Here is an 11,988-nt window from a genome sequence, read left to right on the forward strand (position 1 = left end):
GCCAGCCAGCGGCCATGCACGCCCCGCCAGCATCAAGACCATCTTCCTTCCTGTCCAGCCTCTTTTTCTTACCACAGCCCCCCCACCAAGGGGGTGGGAGGCAGTCTGGGGATGGGGGCACTGTTCCCCATCCTGGGGGATTAGCAGGCGTGGCGGCTGGGACTGGGGAAAAGAGAAGCGGTTCCTGGGTTGCAAGCAGCAGTCAGGGGGGAGGTCCCCGGTTGGAGGCTGCATGCTCACAACCAGCGGCGGATTTGTCTAAGAACTTGGGATAGATGTTTAGGAATATCCGAATCACAGGAACTCTCCTACAGAGCCACCCAGGGCTGTAGAGGGCATGGGAGCGCCTCTTGCCCACAGCTGATCGGGGAGCATGGCAGACCAGGGAGCACAGAAGACTGGGGGTATTGGGTTTGTCTCTTGGGGGCACCTCGTCACTGGTTCTCAGAAGCTGAATACCGAGTCAGACCTCCTGCCTTCCCAAGGGTCCCAGAGCTGCCTGCAACGAATGCTGCTCTCAGAGACACCTTGACCAGGCAAAGGCCCTCTCCAGGCTGCTTTGCCACCTGCAAGATTGGGTGAGAGTGTGTCTACGGGGGACCCCTCCCTAGTCTGACGTTCTTAGGCCAGGGCGGGGACAGCCTGGTCTACCTGGAATGCCCTGGTTTGGTCTTATTGTGTCACGGTGTGGAATCCTCCTAGCAACCCTACAGCCCTGGAAAGAATTCACCTCCGGAGGTCTGCATCAGTTTATCAGTTTGGGTAAAAGTTGTTGGCCAAGAGCAACCAACGAGCTGCGACAGTGGTCCGCAAATTAACTCTCAGAGTTTCAGAAAAGATGCTGCCGTGCGGTCAACGAACACCGAGGGTCGCTGTTTTCCAGCTGCTGTTGGGAGAGGGGACGGGAGGCTCTGAGGGAGGGAAGGTGGGAGCATGAGAAAGATTTGGCTGCTGAATCAGTGAAAGAAGTTCCGTACCCTCAGGCTGAGTGTGGTCAGGTCCCTACAAGCAGCTTAAAGAGGAAACGAGGAGGGAGCATGCTTTCGAGTTCTGATCTCACAGGCCTCCGGAGCAAAGAGGACATCTCAGGTCAGGCTTGAGTTGGGTTTGAGAAGGCCAAGGTCATGGGAGGGCTCAGAAACAGAAGGGAACACGAGGGGGAGGAGCTTTCGGTTCTGGTGAGAACGTGGACTGCAGGACCCTCATGGGTCCACAGGCCGGGCTACGAGGTTTGGACTTGGGTCCAGAGGCCACACATAGGGATGTCCTAGTCCTCCCAGGTCCTCCTCCCAGTCCTCCTGGGCTATCCCAGGAGCCCAGACTCGGGCCTTAAACAGACATTTATTTCTCACACTTAGGGAGATCGATGGTCTGGTGAGCGTCTGATTCCTGCTCACAGACGGCCGTCTTCTTGTGCCCTCACGTGGTGGGCAACACAGCTCTGTGGGCTCATTCTTATCAGGGCACTGATCCCACTCGTGGAGGCTCTGCCCTCGTGACCTCCTCCCCTCCCCGAGGCCTCCCCTCCTAACACACTGGGGGTTAGGATTTTACCAAGTGACTCTGGGGTGGGAGGACTCATTCTGCCCCTTGCAAGGAGCCTCTCACATTCTTAATGTTTCTCAGTTCTCCTTCTTGCCACGACATTGGCTTTCCAGAGAGATCTAAGGTGACCTATCACTCTCCCTGTAATGCGGACACACGCCAACTCAATGATTCTTAGATTCGAACCATCCTCAGGAAGACTTGTGAAAACAGAGTGTGGCCGCCCAGAGCTTTTGATGGCAGAGTCTGGGGTCTTAGACGCCTTAGAATTTGCGTCTTTAATATGTTCCCAAGAGAGGCGGATGCCGCAGGGCCCAGGGCCACACTTTGGGAACCCCTGCTTTAGAATAATGGCAAATTCTCCATGCCTAGGCTGGCTCTGCTCCTCCTCGAGCACCAGCTCCCCCTGGCCGGACTTCAGTGTCCCATCGGCATGACGGGGCTACGTGACAGTCCCCACCCTGTCTAACGTCCCGGGAGGGACTGGACATACACCCTTCTATATGCCCAGGGCATGGTTCTCTGGCTTCCTGGCTTTGCCTGTGAGGATGGCTCTTCAGTCGGGTTCTTGTCTGCCTGTCCCCTGCATGCTGGGCACCGGTCGTGCATTTGTAGGTCTGCTCCAGATGTTCCGTGTCACTCCTCAGGGAGGAGGGCGAGCAGAACAGATGCCTGGGGTGGCAGGGGCCTGGGCATCAGGCCGCATTTGCAACGGGCACCCCGATGTTTTAGGAGCTCCCAGCCTTCCCCGTGAGGGGCTTGGGCCACGAAATCAACAGAAGGGGCGCTGGGCGCAGCGGAGCTGCTGCAGGCATGTCCCGCAACACCGGGGTTCGTGCTTTCCGGGCTTTAATGTCCAACAGCTGTCTCAGCCTTGACCTCGTACCTTTGCTTTCTCCTGGCTCCCGTGTTAGCTGCAAGGAGACCTTCAAGGTCTTTTTTCTCTTCAAGGAGAAAAAAGCAGGGGTTTGAGTATCTTATGAAATGTCACTTCATTTGACTGCCCGCTTAGACCCTGAGACCCCAAGACACCAGGTGGCCCAGGGCTTGGACACTCTGTGAGACCGTGAGCTCATAACCTGTCAACGGACTTCAGCTTTAAGTACATAGTAAGACATTCCAGTTCCTTTGGGTGGTTGCTTTCCAACTTCCATGTTCCTTAAAACCACCACAACACTTGCTGACCATGGAGATACCTAGAGCCTGTTTTCAGAGATGCTGATTCCGGGTGGGGGGCCCAGGAATCTGCATTCTTAGTAAGAACTGGGGCAGTTCCAATGAGAGGGCTCTCCCAGGTCAGGGTAAGAAATACTGGGTGTGTAAATGCCAAAAAAGAAGAAAATCTGGTCTGTGTTGACCTGCTCTTCAGTCAGGAAGCACAAAAGCCACAGAAGGAAAACCTGAAAATAATCTGACTGCATAAAAATTAAAAATGTGGGGGCGCCTGGGTGGCTCAGTGGTTTAGGCCTCTGCCTTCAGCTCGGGTCATGGTCTCAGGGTCCTGGGATTGAGCCCCACATCGGGCTCTCTGCTCCGTGGGGAGCCTGCTTCCTCCTCTCTCTCTCTCTCTGCCTGCCTCTCTGCCTAGTTGTGACCTCTCTCTGTGTCAAATAAATAAATAAATAATATTTTTAAAAAAATTAAAAATGTGGGGCGCCTGGGTGGCTCAGTGGGTTGAGCCTCTGCCTTCGGCCCAGGTCATGATCTCAGGGTCCTGGGATGGAGCCCCGCATCGGGCTCTCTGCTCAGCCAGAAGCCTGCCTCTGCCCTGCCACCTGCCTATCTCTCTGCCTACTTGTAATCTCTGTCTGTCAAATAAATAAAATCTTTTAAAAAATTAAAAATGCATCTACCTTGGAACACATCAAAATATCTGAAGACAATAAACTGGGAGGAAATGGTGCTACATCTGGAAAAGGATCAATGATTTTGATATTTAAAGAGCGCTCACAAAGTAAAAAAAAAACAATTGTTCATATTCAGAAAATCACAAAATAAAAATGGCCTATAAACATGAAACATTGGGGCGCCTGGGTGGCTCAATGGATTAAGCTTCTGCCTTTGGCTGGGGTCATGATCCCAGGGTCCTGGGACTGAGCCCCACATCAGGCTCTCTGCTCAGCAGGGAGCCTGCTTCCCCCTCTGTCTCCACCTGCCTCTCTGCCCACTTGTGATCTCTGTCTGTCAAATAAAATCTATAAAAAAAATTTTTTTCACCTCACTAAAAATAAGATTAAATCACATAATTTCTGCCCTTAAGAAAAAAATAAGCTAATACGCTAATGCTTATAAGATAGGCTAGTGTCTAAACCTTTACACTGGTTTTTTTTTTTTTTTTTAAGATTATTTATTTATTTATTTATTTGACAGAGAGAGATCACAAGTAGGCAGAGAGGCAGACAGAGAGAGTGAGAGGGAAGCAGGCTCCCCGCCGAGCAGAGAGCCCGATGCGGGACTCGATCCCAGGATCCTGAGATCATGACCTGAGCCGAAGGCAGCGGCTTAAACCACTGAGCCACCCAGGTGCCCCTAAACCTTTACACTGTTTGCATAAACTTTCTGGAAAGCAGTTTGACTGGAGGTCTCAAGGGGCTTAAAAAAATGTTTATGTCCTTTGGCTCCATAAATTCCAAGCCAAGAAATTTAATCTAAAAAAAACCAGAGCTATTTGGTTCAAAATTGACAGAGAGCCCAACTCAACTTTACTTAAACCAAAAAGGGAATGCACTGGCTTATAAAACTGAAAGGCCAAGGACTCTAGCTTCAGGCACAGCTTGATCAAGGGCTCAAAGTCAACAGAATCCTGTCTCTGTCTCTGGGTTCTGTTCTACCTCTTGGCTTCATTCTCCCGTTCCAGGTAAACAACCCCGGCTCCACATTCTCCAAAGTGAAGGTCAGAGGAAGAACGAGAGGACACATCCCAGGGTTCACTCTGATTGGCTCACCTTGGGTCAGGAGCCTCTCTATAAACAAATCCCTGATTGGCCAGGCTTGGGCGATGCATCCAATCCTCAATTAATCTCTGTAACTAGGGGGAGATCCATCCTCTGATTGGCCAGGACTGGGTCAAATGTTTGAGTTTCAGTGAGGTGGTACATCATTTATGGCTAGAATCCTTCCGCTGGAGCCGGTGCTAATGCTATAAACATGTGGCTCCCCCGAAGGGACACCAAGCCCCTGTGATCACCGGGAGGTGGGACCTGACGCTGGGCGGGCCAAACCCAGAAACGCCTGTTACCGGTGCCTGCGGAGTGTTTAGACCAAGATGTCCACCGCAGTTACTTGAAGTAACCGAACTGCGCACAACCTCAGTATCTCAGAGGAAGAGTTCGGCCAATTATGCCCAAACGTCGTGATTTTATAATTCTGCAGCCATTGTTACATGTTTTCACACATAGTATAAGGATGAATATAGGATGTAAAGTTCAGTGAAAAAAAAGGAGGGATTTAAAAAATAGAATCTAAGCCCATTCGGTAAAAAATTCTATAGGGATTTAAAAAAAATTGAATCCAAGCCAAATTTGGTTAAGGTTCTCTGTATAAAGGAGTGGAAGGATATGTACTAAACTAGTGCTTCTGAGCGGGAGCGTCATGCCCTCGGGAGGAGGGGGCGTTAATACCCACCCAGTGCAAGACATCAAGTCAGGGGTCCCCGGTGTCTCCTCCCCCGCGGTGGTGTCTCCTTCCACGGGCTTGCCAGAGGCTCGTGGTGGGCCGAGGACTCCTCTCCATCTCTTGATTGGAGGTTGGCCATGTGACTTGTTTTGGCCAATAGGCTATTAGTGGATTATGACATAATCAGAGGCTGAAAACATGATCTCCCCCCTCCAACCCTCACCCCCAATGGGACTTATCACCAGTGAGCTCTGCCAAGGAGAGACTATACCTCTGGAGCCCCTTGATTTCAGAGGGATGAGAGCCACATGGAGCAGACACGGATCCAACACGCAGTTTGGCTCCACACAAACCCTTCAATCCTCAGCCAACGCTGGATGAGAAATAAAAGCTTATAATTGCCAGCCAATGAAGCCAAAGTCGTTGGTTACACAGTATCATAGCAACAGCTGCTGGACACACCTGCTCCTCCTTCAAATTCCATGATCCCCACAACCCAAGGATCACCAGTGTGTGGGGAGCCGGTCCACCCGATGGGCATGAGTTGTGTTCCTAAGGCGTGCTAGGATAGTCAGAAGTGGCTGAGGGCTCTGTTCTGCCACGCTTACCATGGTTAGCTTTGGATCGCAGGACTCTAATCTTTTGTTTTCTTCTTTATGCTTTTGTATGTATATTTTCTGGAGCTTCTGCAATGAGCGTGGTTCACTTTTTTTTCTTTTAAGATTTTCTTTTTTTATTTGACAGAGAGAGAGGGAGGGAGCCCCACGCAGGACTCGATCCCAGGACCCCAGGATCAGGACCCCAACCGAGGGCAGACACTTAAGACTGAGCCATCCAGGCGCCCCCATGTTTCACTTTTATAACTAGAGAAAGAAAGCTCTACTGAAAAAATGGAAAGACTACTTGGAAACTAACTCTCTTGGCATCTCACTGATCCTCCCTTCGGTGTCCCTGAGAAAAAGGCTGGCTGTCAACTCACCCACCTACAGGACCATCTTCAAAAACTGAAGACAGGGTTCTTGGCTCCCTGAATACCATCTTTCCTCCAAGTTCAGGGACTCTGGCTCGACTCTGAATTAGTCCCCATCGGTCTCTAGCCTTAAAATGTGGTGTCTTCTGCTGAGTTCCATTCCCCAGGTAAGGAAGTTGGCCGGATGGGGATGACGGGAAACATCTGGAAGGAGCTATCTTGCCACGGGCCCTGCTACAAAGGCGCCGGACCTTCCAGCCTTCACTTCCAGCCCCCCACCCGGGGAGGGATGTCCTGCCCAGCCCTGCTCTTGGCCTGGGAACAGCGGGGCTACTTCAAGGCTTGTGTTCCTGGCTCCAGCATGCACCCCACTGCTGTTATGAGGCATCTCCATGCCCTTTGGTGCCCCCTTGTCCCTGGCCACCAGCTGCGTGGGTTCTCTGTAGGCGCTGCATTCAGAGTGCAGACAGCGGGAGCCCTGGGTTCCCAGCTGCTCTCCAGCACCATGGAAGGGGACACACGAGGGCCGGAGCTGCCACTCTGTGGTTCCTCAGCCTCCATGCCTGGCTGGGCTTGGTGCAGAGCCAGAGATGGGAGAGGTGCATGAGTGAATCAGGAGAGCTGGGCTCCCGTGGTCTGCCTGCAGTGAGCACCTGGTAATGCAGAACCAGAATGCTGCTTACAGGACACTGTACCTCCCCACGTCCTCCCTACAAGTCAGGAACTGGAAAGCATCAGTTTCTGGGTCCCGTATTCCAGAAAGGGAAGCTGCAGCTCCTTGGGGATGTGGCTGGTCCAAGGTCACGCAGCCGCTTAGTGGTTGAGTGAGGCTGGGAGCCCCAGTTCATTGGCTCCAAATGGAACAACTGTCCTTGTAACTGGAAATGGTTTGGTAACAAAAAGAACATGAAGAACAGAAGCTAACATGTGCTGGATGCTGGCTGTGGGTGGTCTGCCTTCCAACCGACAGTCCCCTCTTTCCAGACGAGGGGACAGGCTCAGAGAGGTGAAACGCTCACCTAAGGTTGCACAGCCCAGGGGAGAAGGCCCGTAGCCGTCTCCTTAAAGGACACATAAGCGAGAATTGAGACCTAGAACAGGAGTCGATGTTCCAATCTCTAACAGTTCCGGAGGGAATGGAGAGAGTGTGTGCAGACCCCTGCTACCCCAAGTGTGCTCCAAGGATCTACAACCGGGGCATCCCCTGGGACTTGTGAGAAAGGCATTTTAGCAAGGTCCCTGGGGATCCCGTGCACAGCGAAGTGCTGGTCTTGTTTGTTCTGAGCGGAGCTTGGCATCGTCCTCATGTGGGGATGTGACTCTGAGATGGCTCCCAGCTTTCAGCGTCCAGGGGCTCGGCTGTGAGCTGGGAGGAGCAATGCCTCCAGCCAGAGCAACCCCAAGCTCAAGCTGCCGGTGGGGGGGGGGGGTGTCAAGGGGGATAAGCTGCAATCTGAGTATGTGCTCTGCTGCGGAAGGTCCCTTCTGCCTCGCCCCTGCCACTTCCAGCCTCACCTCCTCCAGGAAGCCTCCCCAGCTGCCCCTGCCACAGGCAGAGAGAGCAGAGCCCACCTCGGGCCTCCCAACCACTGGAAGAAATTTCTCTATTGCACCTGCCTGTTTGTGGATGTCGCTTAGTCCTTTATGCTTACACTCCCCCACTGGAAGGAGACGTTCTCAAGAGAAAAGGCTCATCTTTTTCTGTTTCTATGTTTGTTTTTATGTGTCTTTTATTAAAGTAGATGTGACATAACATTATATTAGCTTTGGGTCTGCCAGACAGGGCTTCACCCTCACCACCTGCCCCAGCCCCAGTGTGCAGCTTGGCACGGTCTCCTTCTAGACTCAGTGTAATGATGAATGAATGTGTGTCTTAAACAAAGGACTGAATCTCGACGTGAAACTTTTAAGGAACAGGGAGGAGACAAAAGTGAGAGGTCCACAGGGGTCAGAGGAATCTTGGCTACCACTTGGCCCTCAGGGTCATCGTGTCTTCTGCTCAGGGCCCACTACTTCCCGGGGGAGCCCTAATAAACTGGCCAAGAGCTTAGGAGCTCTCCAGGGGAACTGTGCGGGGAAGAGCTCCCTGTCCCCACTCTCCACAGCATCACAGATCACAATGATGCTGCGGCTAGTCACTCTGGGATACTACCAAGGAATAGGGGGAAAGGGAGCTGGGGGCCGCCAGCATCCCCAGACCCAGGATGGCGCCCATCTCTGGGATCCAGCAGAACCTTGCTCTTGTTCAAGCTTTTCATACCTCATGGCTCTTAACACATGGAACTGGAATGGATGGGTTGGAAGGGAATAGAAAAATGGGATGGACCCCGTGTGTGTGTGTGTGTGTGTGTGTGTGTATGCACGTGCGTATTTAAATTTAATGTTTACATTTCTGTCCATTACTAATGTATTCACAAACGGCTGGATAGATTACCTAGAGGATGGGTTTGGGAAGATTTGACTAAAAATAAGATCTTACACTCTCTAGAAAATTGGCTCATGGAGGTCAGGGGCTCTCAAATGGCTTTTTTTTTGCCGTCCACATAGAACAGTACATCGTTTGTGGTGCCCTGACGGTTCAGTTGGTTAAACATCTATCTGCCTTCAGCCCAGGTCATGATCCCAGGGTCCTGGGTTCAAGTCCCTCATTGGGCTCTCTGCTCAGTGGGGAGCCTGCTTCCTCTCCCTCTGCTGTTCCCCCCTGCTTGTGCTCTCTCTCTCCCTCTTTCTCTCTAATAAATAAAAAAAATCTTTTAAAAAAAAGAATTAGCATATCATTTTAAAAGTTTTCAGAAAGTTGATCTAAGACCTTTATAGGATTTTTACTATCTTATTGTATTGAATTTTACTATCAAGTCCTGGATAGGACACAGTAGGGGACAGGGGTGCGCCCGTATTCCTGTCATCTTGGGTTTCACCTTTTCCCTGTAATCTCATGTAAGAAATTATTCTGGCCAAAATGCTGCCACCTAGAAGATATGCACCCATTTTAATTCTCCTTCAGCAATTGGTGAGAAGCGAGAATCATTTGTGGAAAAGCCAATCTGAGAGGAACCTGGGCTCCAAGTTCTTCTGGGAGGGACAGGGTTTTTCTAAGAAATGAATACTTCAACTCAGAGAGGCGCAGTGACTCATTCCAGGTCACACAGCTCCCAGGTGGCAGAGCCCAAGTCTGGCTGACCTCAGCACTAGGGTACTTTTTCTGAATAAAGTTTCTAGAACTTTCCCCTAAATGCCTCTAACGGCCGAGGAACGTGAACCCAGACTTTTTTGGGGGGCCTGGTGCGCAGGCCTGAGGGGAACCGAACATCTTTGCACATTTGTGTTTCATTGGGAAATTTTATACAAGCTAATTCACATTTATGTTTCATAATATGTTATTCTTGTACCAAAAAAAAAAAAAAAAAAGCATGTTTTCTCCCTGCCAAAATCTTTGAGGACAACAGATGATCCAGGAAAGCTGCTCTGTGTTTCTGCTGCACTTCGCGTTCTGCCTGGCGGAGCTTGGGCGGGGGTGGGGGGGGGCCTGGGGCCCGGGCAGAGGAGCTCCATTATCTGTAAACACAGGCTCTCCAGAGGCCTAGAGGGTTTCCAGGGATCACAGAGCCCTGAGCTTTTCTATTCTTCAAGTCCTGGGAGATGCCATTCATGGGACTCTCTCAGGCCCTGAGCTCCGCTTGGGCTCAGTGAGGCTGTACTGTCCCGCGCTGACTCCCCCATGGCTCCTTCCCCTGGACGGGCACATCTCAGCGTCACCCCAGACCCTCTGTCCTGCCACTCCACACCCGGCCGGCTGCCAGGTCGTGCCCATGTGGCCTTCCCCTGACCCTGCACACTTCCCTGCTCTGCGCGCTCCCTCCTCATCCCTGCACACCAGGCTCTGGCCCAGAGACCACAGCAGCGCGTGCTACGTGCCCCCATCTCAGCACACTGTCCTCACCTAGTCCCTGTGCTCTGGGACCTGCCCCGAGGCAGGCACACAGCAGTCATCATGCCCTGTGATCCACGGCAGGACAGAATCACGAAGTGCTGAGAAAGAGCCGAGTGCTGGGGGCAGGGAAGAGAGGGACAAACATCACCTCCCCCAACCCACCCTTGAGACTTCAGCCCAAAACTCCTTCTCCTCTGAGAAGACTTCCCTCCCCTCCAGAAGAGACCAGGACCCTCAGTTATGGGCTCCCACCACACCCTGTCTGCTTTTTCCCTAGCACTTGCCAGAATCTGCAATTAGACATTATCTTGTCTGACTACAGCAATACTGAGGATGGTGGGGTGGAACCCCTACTGCGTCTCCAGGGGGAGCCTGAAGAAGCAACCGGGGTTACCCACACAGCAACCCAGAGATACAAGTATCATTAACCTCATTTCACAGAGGAGCATACTGTGGCTGAGAGCAAGAAAGGCTGTCTTAGTCATCTGAGGTTGTGTAAGAAATCACCCCAAAATTTCACTGGAAATAATGAACATTTATTACCTGCTTATTATTCCTGGGGTCAGGCATCTGGGCAGGGCTGGGCAGGCATCCAGCTCCGCATCTGTCCATGAGGCTTCAGTCCAGTCTCATAACTGGGACACACCGTCCAGGAGCTGGACTCTCTGCCCCACATCCGCATGGCGAGGACCGGGCCGGGACTGGCCGCTCCCACCAGGCCCAGGATCCCTACCCTGCCTGGGCCTCAGCTTTCTGTAAACCACACCCACTGCTCTCTCCTCCCGTAGAAGCCCGATAGCATTCGCCCCCTGGCCTCGGGGGCTGCTGGGGTCCAACATTTGCTCTCCGAGCTGAAGACATGTTAGCTCTCAAACCCCAGACCTGGGGGAACACACAGAGGGGCAGTCGGCTAGAGCCCTGGGCCATCTATCACTCTCCTGGGTCTGTGAGTCCTGTTTAATCTGAGAAGTGAGCAGAGATGCGGGCTAACCTAGCCTGATAAATTTCTCTCTCTTCCAGATGGCCTTGTCTCACATTTAGTCTTTGCAACTGACCTTCGAGATGGGTACAAACACTCCCACTTTACAGACAAGGAAACTGAGGCGCAGGGAGGAGTGGCTCTCCCAAGAGCTATTACATGAGAATCACGACACGAATATTCTTGATGCCACTGCCCATACCTATAATTATCACATCCTCCTGGCCCTGCCAGGTCACAGCCACGAGGGATCCACACCGTAGAAGGAGAATGGACAGAGTGGAGGACATTCAGAGGAATTCATGTCCAGCCCAGCCATCTGGGAGGGCTTCACACAGAGCCTGGGAAATAGGAGCGCCCGAGGAACAAAGGCTGTGAGATGCGGAAGCACAGGGAAGGTTCTCGCACTTGAAACCATCCTCTTAAGTTCATGACTTAAGTAAGCAGGAAAGTGAGGGAGCGAGGGGATGAGAAAGGTGTGCTGGGGCCGCACTGTATGGAATGTCCTCCTGGGAGCACACCCAGGGCCTGGCCAGCCTGGGGAAGTTCAACTGTGAGTCACGTGGGCCACAGAGCCCAGCCCTAAATGCTGGGAGAGAGAGGGGGTCCAGCGCCCATGTGCCCAGCAACTTTGCTGGAGGCTGAGACCCTAATCTCCAAACCTGTGGCCCGGTAGCAGCCTCCTCCAGACCCCTCCACCCAGACAGCCCAGCCAGCCTCCGGGTCAAAGCAGTGCGGGGAAGAGGAGAGCCCATTCCAACCAGATTATGTTTGTTTATACCCAGCCGTGGGGCAGGCCCTAAGAGGACTGACTGTTCACAGTTCCAACTCAGACCCAGCCTGAAAACCAACTGGACTGTTTTTCTCTTCCAAGCAGCCCTCAGAGAGCTCAGGAAGAAGACTGATTGTTAAGACCAAAGAGATGACAGTTTTCCCTGCTCTTTCCAG

This window comes from Meles meles, chromosome 6 (genome assembly GCF_922984935.1).
Source record: "Meles meles chromosome 6, mMelMel3.1 paternal haplotype, whole genome shotgun sequence".
Taxonomy (NCBI): domain Eukaryota; kingdom Metazoa; phylum Chordata; class Mammalia; order Carnivora; family Mustelidae; genus Meles; species Meles meles.